At 38.8% G+C, this 11,543-nt stretch overlaps 1 non-coding gene across 1 annotated transcript; it reads right to left on the reverse strand.

Moving 5' to 3' along the window:
- Window positions 1-7,410: 7,410 nt before the first annotated feature.
- On the reverse strand, window positions 7,411-7,514 carry LOC112767845 (small nucleolar RNA R71). Its single transcript, XR_003185285.1, has one exon. It is a non-coding gene; the product is annotated as a small nucleolar RNA R71 (small nucleolar RNA).
- Between the last annotated feature and the right edge of the window lie 4,029 nt (window positions 7,515-11,543).

Here is an 11,543-nt window from a genome sequence, read left to right on the forward strand (position 1 = left end):
TTAATTATCTGAGATAGGATAGATGATATCTGCTTCAAGTAGCCTGGTCACTTCTTTCTTGACAACTTCTAAGATGGTGGGATTCAATCTTCTTTGGGGTTGACGGACAAGTTTTGCTCCCTCTTTTAAGAATATTCTATGCTCACAAACACGAGGGCTAATGCCTACTATATCCACCAAGCTCCACCCAATTACTTTCTTATGTTTTCTCAGCACACTGAGGAGCTGCTCCTCTTGTTGGGGAGTGAGTTCCCTTGCAATGATAACTAGGAGCTTCTGATTATCCTCAAGGTAAGCATACTTGAGGTGGGGTGGAAGGGGCTTTAATTCCACTATCTGCTCATGGCTGGGCTCTGGATCATCTGGAGCTAGTGATAATGGCAAAGTGTCCTCATTGTGTTCAGAGGGTGTCCCCACACTTGGACCTTGCCCATGTGTCTCTCTTCTGCTTCTTCTTGGTGAACTTCAGCTACAGTTTCATCAATTATATCGCACTGGAAGATAGAATGATCTTTCGGAGGGTGCTTCATAGCTTCATTTAAACTGAAACTTACAGCTTTGTCATCTATCTCAAAGGAGTAAGTTCCTGAGAATGCATCCAGCTTGAACTTTGAAGTCTTTAAGAATGGTCTTCCAAGCAGGATTGATGATGGTCTCCCTGAGTCATTAGGGGGCATTTCCAAGATATAGAAGTCAATGGGAAATGTGAGCCCCTTAATGCTCACTAGCACGTCTTCAGCAATTCCAACCACTGTAATAATGCTTTCATCTGCTAACATAAAACGAGCTGCTGACCTTTTTAAGGGAGGGAGCCTCAAAGCATCATATATAGACAATGGCATTATACTAACACACGCTCCTAAATCACACATGCAGTCAAAAAATATTACACTTACAATGGTACAGTTAACCATGCATGGACCTGGGTCACTACATTTTTCAGGTATACCCCCCCTATTAAAGCAGATATAGAACTACCTAAAGGAATAGTTTCTAGTTCATTAATTTTATCTTTGTGTATGCATAAATCTTTCAGAAACTTTGCATATTTAGGTACTTGTTGAATAACATCAAAAAGGGGAACAGTTACCTCAACCTTTTTGAAAATTTCTACCATTTTGGGATCAAGTTCCATCTGCTTCCTGGACTTCCTTGCAAGGTGTGGAAATGGGATAGGAATGGCGCCACTTGCAGCTTCTGTGTCCTTTGGTGCTCCATTCCTTGGCTGAACTACTTCTTCTTCAACCATGTCTTGTACTTCCTCTTCCTCTTCAGCATCTTCCACTTCAACTAAGTCTTCAACTAGGGCGTGTTCTTGTGGGTTTAGCTCCTCCTGGTTCCTCTCTTGCAGTGTGGTTCCAGACCTCAAAGTGATGGCATTGATGCCATCCTTGGGGTTAGGTAAGGGTTGAGATGGAATTCTACTGGAGCTTGAAGGCTGGTTGGTGGGAGTAGGTAATGAATCTATCCGAGAAACGAGAGCTTGTAAAGTGGCATTCAGACCATTTAGAGTAGAGTTCAGTGTAGTCTACATGTCTTGTTGTCCTTGTGCAAGAGAATGAAGCATCTCGTCATTTGATGAGGAAGGAGGATAAGTGATCTAAGGGGCCTGTTGTTGGTTGTGCTGGGGTCCTTGGGGCTGCCTTAAGTGAGGTGCTCTGTATGGCTGGTTCTGGTTTTGCTGTCTGTTGTTGTTATTCCACCTCTGATTTCTATTGTTGTCTCTGCCTCCTCTGTTACAGTTGTCCCTACAGCCATGGTTGGAATTATCTCTCCAACCCTAGTTGGAGTTGTCCTGCCACCCTTGGTTATAGTTCCCACCTTGGTTGTAGTTGCCGCCTTGTTGATTGTATCCTTGATTCGGGCGTTCATAGAAGTTATGAGTAGCTGCCATAGTGTTGTCTTCTTGTTGGAGCTGCGGGCACTCATCAGTGTAATGACTATAATCAGCACAAATTCCGCATACTCTTTGGGGGACCAACTGTTGGCTTTGTTGTGGTGGGGGAGGCTGAGTTTGTTGTTGATTCAAGTGCATCTGCTTCAGTAGGTTGGTCATTTCACATATAGCTTGTGTGACGGTAGTAGTCTCACTGCTAGAAGAAACCTCTGCAACAGCCTTTGAGTGGCTATTCCTGTGCCTGTGATTCCGAGTGGACTCAGCTAAGTCGCTGATCAGTTGCCATACTTCATCTGCAGTCTTGTACTTTTTTAGAGAACCATTACTAGCACCATCCAATGTAGTTTTATCTCGAGGCTTCATGCCTTGAGTGAAGTAGCTGATCAACACTAACTTGTCAATCATATGATGGGGACATGTGTCCAGAATTTTCTTGAAGCGCTCCCAGTACTCATAAAGAGTCTCTGATTCACCCTGAACAATGCAGGAATCTCTTTCCTCAATCTATCTGTAACTTCAGCTGGAAAGTATTTTTCTAAGAATTCTCTCCTGAGTGTATCCCAGTTGGTAACAGTTGCCTTAGGTTGAGTGTAGTACCACTCCCTCGCCTTTCCCTCAAGAGAAAACGGGAAGGCGGTCAGCAGAATAGAAGTTTCATCTGCACCATGATGCCTAACAGTAGAACAGGCTGTCTGATCCCTTAGGTGCTTGATAGGCTCCTGAGCAGGTAAGCCATGAAACTTGGGCATCAAGTTGATTAGTGCAGTCTTCAGTTCAAAATCTGTAGCCAGATTTGGATGACGCACTTTATATGGTTGCAGAGTAAAGTCTAGGGCTCCTGCCTCCTGGAGAATGATCCTCTTGGGTGCCACCATGTTACCTGTGCCTAAATCAGCCGGATGAGTAGAGATGGAGCTTGTTTCTTCCTCAGATAGCGCTTCAGATTCGCCCTCAGAAGAGACTGGTGAATTGATAATAATCACTTCACCACCCTCAGAGGCTAACCTGCACCGAGCTCGCCTAATACGTGAACGAGTTCTTTCAATTTCAGGATCAAATGCAGCTAAGCTCGAATCAGGTAGTGAACACGTCATTCAATGAAAGAAATAGACAGCTCATGGTAATAAAATAAAATAAAATACGCGAAAATTAAAAATATGTACACTAATTAATAATTTAGCACACAATTGCAACTCCTCGGTAACGGCGCCAAAAATTGGTGGGGGCGGAAATTTGACAAATTAAGAAATCAATATAGGAAATACGTTACGAGTATAGCTCTTAACCAGGAAAAATCTGCCTCATCAATTTAGAAAGGTTGTCACAAAATTTTAGAATAAAAATACTGGGAATATGAGTCCCAGGTCGTCTCCTGATGAGCGGATAATTTATACCCTTTTTGGCATTGTTTTTACATAGTTTTTAGTATGTTTTAGTTCCTTTTTATTAGTTTTTATTCAAAAATAACATTTCTAGACTTTACTATGAGTTTGTGTGTTTTTCTGTGATTTCAGGTATTTTCTGGCTAAAATTGAGGGACCTGAGCAAAAATCTGATTCAGAGGCTGAAAAAGGACTGCAGATGCTGTTGGATTCTGACCTCCCTGCACTTGAAGTCGATTTTTTGGAGCTACAGAAATCCAATTGTCACGCTCTCAATTGAGTTGGAAAATAGACATCCTAGGCATTCCATCAATATTAATAGTTCATACTTTTCGTGAGATTTAATGGCCCAAACTGGCGTTCAAAGTCAGCCTAAAACATCTTGGCGTAAAACGCCCAAACTGGCACCAGAATTGGAGTTAAACGCCCAAACTGGCACCAAAGATGGCGTTTAACTCCAGGAACAGCCTAAGCACCAAAAAGCTTCAATGCTCAGTCCAAGCACACACCAAGTGGGCCCCGGAAGTGGATTTCTGCACTATCCGCACTTAGTTATTCATTTTCTGTAAACCTTAGTTACTAGTTTAGTATAAAAACTACTTTTAGTGATTCATTTTGGATCTTTTGGAACATCTTTGGATCATTTTCGATCTTTTGATCATCTTTAGAACTTGTATGTTCACGTTTGGAGGCTGGCCTCACAGCCATGCCTAGACCTTTTTCACTTATGTATTTTCTACGGTGGAGTTTCTACACCCCATAGATTAAGGTGTGGAGCTCTGGTGTTCTTCATGAATTAATGCAATTACTACTGTTTTCCTTTCAATTCACGCCTACTTCTTCTCCAAGATATACTCTCGTACTTAATTCAGTTAAGTCAGAATGAAGGGGTGACCGGTGACAATCACCCAATCTTCGTTACTCTCTTAGCCAAGATCGCGTGCCTGACAACCACAAAGCGGTCTACATGATGTTCAACGTAGTTATTGGACGACAGCCGGAGTATATTCTCTTGGGTTCACAATCAATGATCCACATTGTCTCTCCTGACAACAGAGCATCTGAATCTGAGATTAGAACCTTCATGGTATAGGCTAGAACCATTGGCAGCATTCCTGAGATCCGAAAAGTCTAAACCTTGTCTGTGGTATTCCGAGTAGGATCTGGGAAGGGATGACTGTGACAAGCTTCAAACTTGCAAATGTTGGGCACAGTGACGGTGTGCAAAAGGACAATGGTCCTATTCCGACGCTAGCGGGAACCGACAGATGATTAGCCGTGTGGTGACAACGCATATGGATTTGTTTTCATCCGAGAGGATCATACAGCTTGCCATGGAAGGAGGTAACGCATGGTTGGAAGAAGGCAGTAGGAAAGCAGAAGTTCAGAAGCAACAAAGCATTTCCATACGCTTATCTAAAATTCCCACCATTGAATTACATAAGTAACTTTATCTTATTTTATATTTTATTTATCAAAACCTCATAACCAATTGAATCCGCCTGACTGAGATTTACAAGGATGACTATAGCTTGCTTCAAGCCGACAATCTCCATGGGATCGACCCTTACTCACGTAAGGTTTATTACTTGCTGGTTAGTTACGCAGAGTTGTGAAGAAGTGTTGAGACCACGTCACGCGCACCAAGTTTTTGGCGCCGTTGCGGGGAACAAACAATTCGCGTACCAAGTTTTTGGCACCGCTGCCCGGGATTGTTCGAGTTTGGACAACTGACGGTTCATCTTGTTGCTCAGATTAGGTAATTTTATTTTATGTTTAAGCTTTTTATTTTTCTTCTTTTAATTTCAAAAAAAAATAAATAAAAATATATTTGTTCTTCAGAATTTTTAAGAACGAATTCTAGAGTTTTAGATGATATGTGAAGCCTGGCTGGCTGCTAAGCCATGTCTAAATTTTTTGGACTGAGGCTTTCACTTATCATTGCAGGAGTTTTTGATTCCCATCAATTTGGTTGTTGTATGTAATGCTCTGCTGAAGCTTGGCTGGCCATTTGGCCATGTCTAATCTTTTGGACCGAAGCTTTCATATAAAGCTTGGCTGGCTATTTAGCCATGTCTAAATTTTTGGACCGAAGCTTTAGACTAACATTGCATGATTCCTGGAATTCCTATTAAAAATTTTGAATTTATTTATTTTCTCCTTTTCCAAATAATTTTCAAAAAATCCAAAAAAATTAATAAAATCATAAAAACCAAAAGATTTTGTGTTTCTTGTTTGAGTCTTGTGTCAAGTTTTAAGTTTGGTGTCAATTGCATCTTTTTAATTTTCCTAAAATTTTCGAAAATTCATGCATTGAGTTTCTTCATTGATCTTCAAGTTGTTCTTGATGATTTTCTTTGTTTGATTTTTACATCTTGTTTTGTTTCTTTTCTTGTTTTTTATATGCGTTCTTGAATTATTAGTGTCTATAGTTTAAAAATTTTTAAGTTTGGTGTCTTGCATGTTTTTCTTTTCTTAAAAATTTTCAAAAACATGTTCTTGATGTTCATCTTGACATTCAAAGTGTTCTTGGTGTTCATCTTGACATTCAAAGTGTTCTTGCATGCATTTTTGTTTTGATCTTAAATTTTTATGTTTTGTGTCATTTTTATGTTTTTCTTTCTCCTCATTAAAAATTTAAAATTAAAAAAAAAATATATCTTTCCCTTATTTTGCTTATAATTTTTGAAATTTTAGATTGATTAGTCAAAAAGATTTAAAATTTAGTTGTTTCTTGTTAGTCAAGTCAAAATTTCAATTTAAAATTTCTATCTTTTTCAAATCTTTTTTAAAAATCAAATCTTTTTCATTTTTTTTTCAATATTTTTGAAAGTTTTTTTTTCCAAAATCTTTCTCTTACTTTTATTTCATATTTTCGAAATTAATGCTAACATTTAATGTTTAGATTCAAAAATTTTTAAGTTGTTACTTGCCTATTAAGAAAGGATCAATCTTTAAATAAAATCATCTCTCTTAGCTTCTTATTAGTCAAGTAATCAACTTTAATTTCAAAAATCAAATCTTTTTAATTTCCTTTTCAAATCTTTTTCAAAATAAATTTCAATCATATCTTTTTCAAAATCAATTTCAAAATCTTTTCTAACTTCTTATCTTTTCAAAATTGATTTTCAAATCTTTTTCAATTAACTACTTGACTTTTTGTTTGATTTTAAAGGTTTACTATTTCTTATCTTTTTCAAAACCACCTAACTACTTTTCTCTCTCTAATTTTCGAAAACTCCTCACCACTTTTTCAAAATTCTTTTTAATTAACTAATTATTTTAAATTTTAATTTAATTTTATTCTTCTCTTAATTTTTGAATACTAACCAATAATTAAAATAAAAACAAAAATATTTTTTTGTTTTAAATTAAAATTCGAATCATTCCTCTCTCTCATCTCTTTCTATTTATTTATTTATTTACTAATACTTCTCTTCTTCTTATAATTCGAACCCTTTCTCCCTCTCTATGTTCGAATTCTTCATCTTCTCTCTTCTTCATTCTACTCTTCTATTCTTCTACTCACATAAAGGAATCTCTATACTATGACATAGAGGATTCCTATTCTTTTCTGTTCTTTTTTTTTTATATGAGCAGGAGCAATAATAAGAACATTCTTGTTGAAGCTGATCCAGAACCTGAAAGGACTCTAAAGAGGAAGCTAAGAGAAGCTAAGGCACAACACTCTGGAGAGGACCTGACAGAATTTTTTGAAAAAGAAGAAGAGATGGCCGAACCCAATAACAATGGTGGAGATGCAAGGAAGATACTTTGTGACTTTATTGCACCCTCTTCTGACTTCTGTGGAAGGAGCATCTCAATTCCTGCAATTCGAGCAACTACTTTGAGCTTAAGCCTCAATTAGTTTCTCTAATGCAGCAAAATTGTAAGTTTCATGGACTTTCATTGGAAGATCCTCATCAGTTCTTAGCTGAATTCTTACAAATCTGTGATACTATTAAGACCAATGGGGTTAATCCTGAGGTCTACAGACTTATGCTTTTCCCCTTTGCTGTAAGAGACAGAGCTAGGACATGGTTGGACTCACAACCTAAAGATAGTCTGAACTCTTGGGAAAAGTTGGTCAATGCTTTCTTGGCCAAATTCTTTCCACCTCAAAAGTTGAGCAAGCTTAGAATGGAAGTCCAAACCTTCAGACAGAAGGAAGGTGAATCCCTCTATGAAGCTTGGGAAAGATACAAGCAATTGATCAGAAGGTGTCCTTCTGACATGTTTTCAGAATGGAGCATCATATGTATAGTCTATGATGGTCTGTCTGAATTGTCCAAGATGTCATTGGACCACTCTGCTGGAGGATCTCTTCATCTGAAGAAGACGTCTGCAGAAGCCTAGGAACTCATTAAAATGGTTACAAATAACCAGTTCATGTACACTTCTGAAAGGAATCTTGTGAGTAATGGGACAACTCAGAAGAAAGGAGTTCTTGAGATTGATACTCTGAATGCCATATTGGCTCAGAACAAAATATTGACTCAGCAAGTCAATATGATTTCTCAGAGTATGACTAAAATACAAGCTGCATCAGGCAGTACTAAAGAAGCCTTTCCTGAAGGAGAAGCTTATGATCCTGAGAATCCTGGAATGGAAGAGGTGAATTACATGGGAGAATCCTATGGAAACACCTATAATCTTTCATGGAGGAATCATCCTAATCTCTCATGGAAGGGTCAATAGAAGCCTAATCAAGGCTTCAATAATAATAATGGTGGAAGAAATAGGTTTGGCAATAGAAAACCTTTTTAATCATCTTCTCAGCAATAGACAGAGAATTCTAAGCAGAGCCACTCTGACTTAGCAACCATAGTCTCTGATCTATCTAAGACCACTCTCAGTTTCATGACTAAAATAAGGTCCTCCATTAGAAATTTGGAGGCACAAGTGGGTCAGCTAAGTAAAAAAATTACTGAACTCCCTCCCAGTACTCTCCCAAGCAATATAGAAGAGAATCCAAAGAGAGAGTGCAAGGCCATCAATATACCCAATATGGCCGAATGCATAGAGGGGGGAGAGGCAGTGATTTCCAGTTAGGAAGACCTCAAGGGACGTTCACTAGCCACTAAGGAATTCCCTAATCAGGAACCAAAGGAATCTGAGGCTCATATAGAGGCCATAGAGATTCCACTGAACTTACTGTTGCCATTCATGAGCTCTGATGAGTATTCTTCCTCAGAAGAGGATGAAGATATTATTGAAGAGTAAGTTGCTCAGTATTTAGGAGCAATCATGAAGTTGAATGCCAAGTTATTTGGTAATGAGACTTGGGAGGATGAACCCCACTGCTCATCAATGAACTAAATGATCTGGTTCAACTGAAATTACCTCAGAAGAAACAGGATCCTGGAAAGTTCTTAATACCTTGTACCATAGGCACCATGACCTTTAAGAAGGCTCTGTGTGACCTGGGGTCAGGGATAAACCTCATGCCCCTCTCTGTAATGGAGAAACTAGGGATCTTTGAGGTGCAAGCTGCAAGAATCTCACTAGAGATGGAAGACAATTTAAGGAAACAGGCTTATGGACTTGTAGAGGATGTCTTAGTGAAGGTTGAAGGCTTTTACATCCCTACTGACTTCATAATCCTAGACACTGGGAAGGATGAAGATGAATCTATCATCCTTGGAAGACCCTTCTTGGCTACAGCAAAAGCTGTGATTGATGTGGACACAGGAGAGTTAGTCCTGCAACTGAATGAGGACTACCTTGTGTTTAGGGCTCAAGGGTCTTCTTCTGTAACCATGGAGAGGAAGCATGAAAAGCTTCTCTCAATACAGAGTCAAACAGAGCCCCCACATTCAACTTCTAAGTTTGGTGTTAGGAGGCCACCATTAAAGCTCTGAGTCTCTGTGAAGCTCTCTAAGAGCTTCACTGTCAAGCTATTGACATTAAAGAAACGCTTGTTGGGAGGTAACCCAATGTTATTTAATTATATTTATTTATTTTCTATTGTTATTTTATGTTTTCTTTAGGTTAATGATCATGTGAAGTCACAAAAACAACTGAAAAATCAAAAACAAAATGAAAAACAGCATGAAAAATAGCACACCCTGGAGGATAGGCTTACTGGCGTTTAAATGCCAGTAAGGATAGCAGAATGGGTGTTTAACACCCAGCCTGGTAGCATTCTGGGTGTTAAACGCTAGAATGGGCAGCACTCTATGCGTTTAATGCCAGAAAGGGCTATCTGGCATCTGGCTGGCGTTAAACGCCAGAAATGGGCAGCAGGCTGGCGTTTAACGCCATAAAAGGTAGCAGAGTTGGTGTTAAACGCCAGGATTGGCACAGAATGGGAATTTGAATGCTAGATTGGTGCAGGGACTAAAATTTCTTGAAACCTCAGGATCTGTGGACCCCGCAAGATCCACACCTACCTAATGAGCAGATATTTTATACGCTCTTTGGGGGTAATTTCATGTAGTTTTTAGCATGTTTTAGTTAGTTTTTAGTATATTTTTATTAGTTTCTAGGAAAAATTCATATTTGTGGACTTTACTATGAGTTTGTGTGCTTTTCTGTGATTTCAGATATTTTCTGGCTGAAATTGAGGGAGCTGAGCAAAAATCTGATTCAGGCTGAAAAAGGAATGCAGATGCTGTTGGATTCTGACCTCCCTGCACTCGAAATGGATTTTCTGGAGCTACAATAGTCCAAATGGTGCGCTCTAAATTGCGTTGGAAAGTAGACATCCAGGGCTTTCCATCAATATATAATAGTTCATACTTTGCTCAAGGATAAACGATGTAAACTGGCGTTCAACGCCAGTTCCATGTTGCATTCTGGCGTTAAACGCCAGAAACAGGTTACAAGTTGGAGTTAAACGCCAGAAACAGGTTACAACCTGGCGTTTAACTCTGGAAACAGCCTAAGCACGTGTAAAGCTCAAGTATCAGCCCCAGCACACACCAAGTGGGCCCCAGAAGTGGATTTCTGCACTATCTATCTTAGTTTACTCATTTTCTGTAAACCTAGGTTACTAGTTTAGTATTTAAACAACTTTTAGAGATTTATTTTGTACCTCATGACATTTTTAGATCTGAACTTTGTACTCTTTGACGGCATGAGTCTCTAAACTCCATTGTTGGGGTGAGGAGCTCTGCTGTGTCTCGATGAATTAATGCAATTATTTCTGTTTTCTATTCAAACACGCTTGTTTCTATCTAAGATGTTCATTCGCACTTCAATATGATGGATGTGATGATCCGTGACACTCATCACCATTCTCAACCTATGAACGCGTGCCTGACAACCACCTCCGTTCTACCTTCGATTGAATGGGTATCTCTTGGATTCCTTAATCAGAATCTTCGTGGTATAAGCTAGAATCCATTGGCAGCATTCTTGAGAATCCGGAAAGTCTAAACCTTGTCTGTGGTATTCTGAGTAGGATTTAGGGATTGAATGACTATGACGAGCTTCAAACTCACAAGGGTTGGGCGTAGTGACAGACGCAAAAGGATCAATGGATCCTATTCCGGCATGAGTGAGAACCGACAGATGATTAGCTGTGCGGTGACAGCGCACCTAGACCATTTTCACTGAGAGGACGGATGGTAGCCATTGACAACGGTGATCCACCAACACACAGCTTGCCATAGGAGGAGCCTTGCGTGCGTGAAGAAGAAGACAGGGGGAAAGTAAAGATTCAGAAGACAAAGCATCTCTAAAACTCCAACATATTCTCCATTACTGCATAACAAGTATTTAATTCATGCTCTTTTATTTTTCGCAATCCAAACTAATAATTATAATCGATATCCTGACTAAGAATTACAAGATAACAATAGATTGCTTCAAGCCAACAATCTCCGTGGGATTCGACCCTTACTCACATAAGGTATTACTTGGACGACCCAGTGCACTTGCTGGTTAGTGGTACGAGTTGTGAAAAGTGTGATTTACAATTCGTGCACCAAGTTTTTGGCGCCGTTGCCGGGGATTGTTTGAGTTTGGACAACTGACGGTTTATTTTGTTGCTTAGATTAGGAAAATTTTTTCTTTTTTTGGTTTAGAGTATTCTATCATTGCTTTTGGTTGAATTTTTTTTAATTCTTATTTTCTCTTTTTAAGTTTTTCGAAAATTTTTTACAAACTAATAATTGAGTTTTCCTGTTTGAGTTTAGTTTCATATTTTAAGTTTGGTGTTCTCTTGTTATTTTTCTTTAATTTTCGAAAAGTTATTCTCAATTTTCTAAAAGTTTTAAGTTTGGTGTTCCCTTTTATGTTCTTGAATCTTTGAATCTTGT

This window comes from Arachis hypogaea, chromosome 17 (assembly GCF_003086295.3).
Source record: "Arachis hypogaea cultivar Tifrunner chromosome 17, arahy.Tifrunner.gnm2.J5K5, whole genome shotgun sequence".
Taxonomy (NCBI): Eukaryota; Viridiplantae; Streptophyta; class Magnoliopsida; order Fabales; family Fabaceae; genus Arachis; species Arachis hypogaea.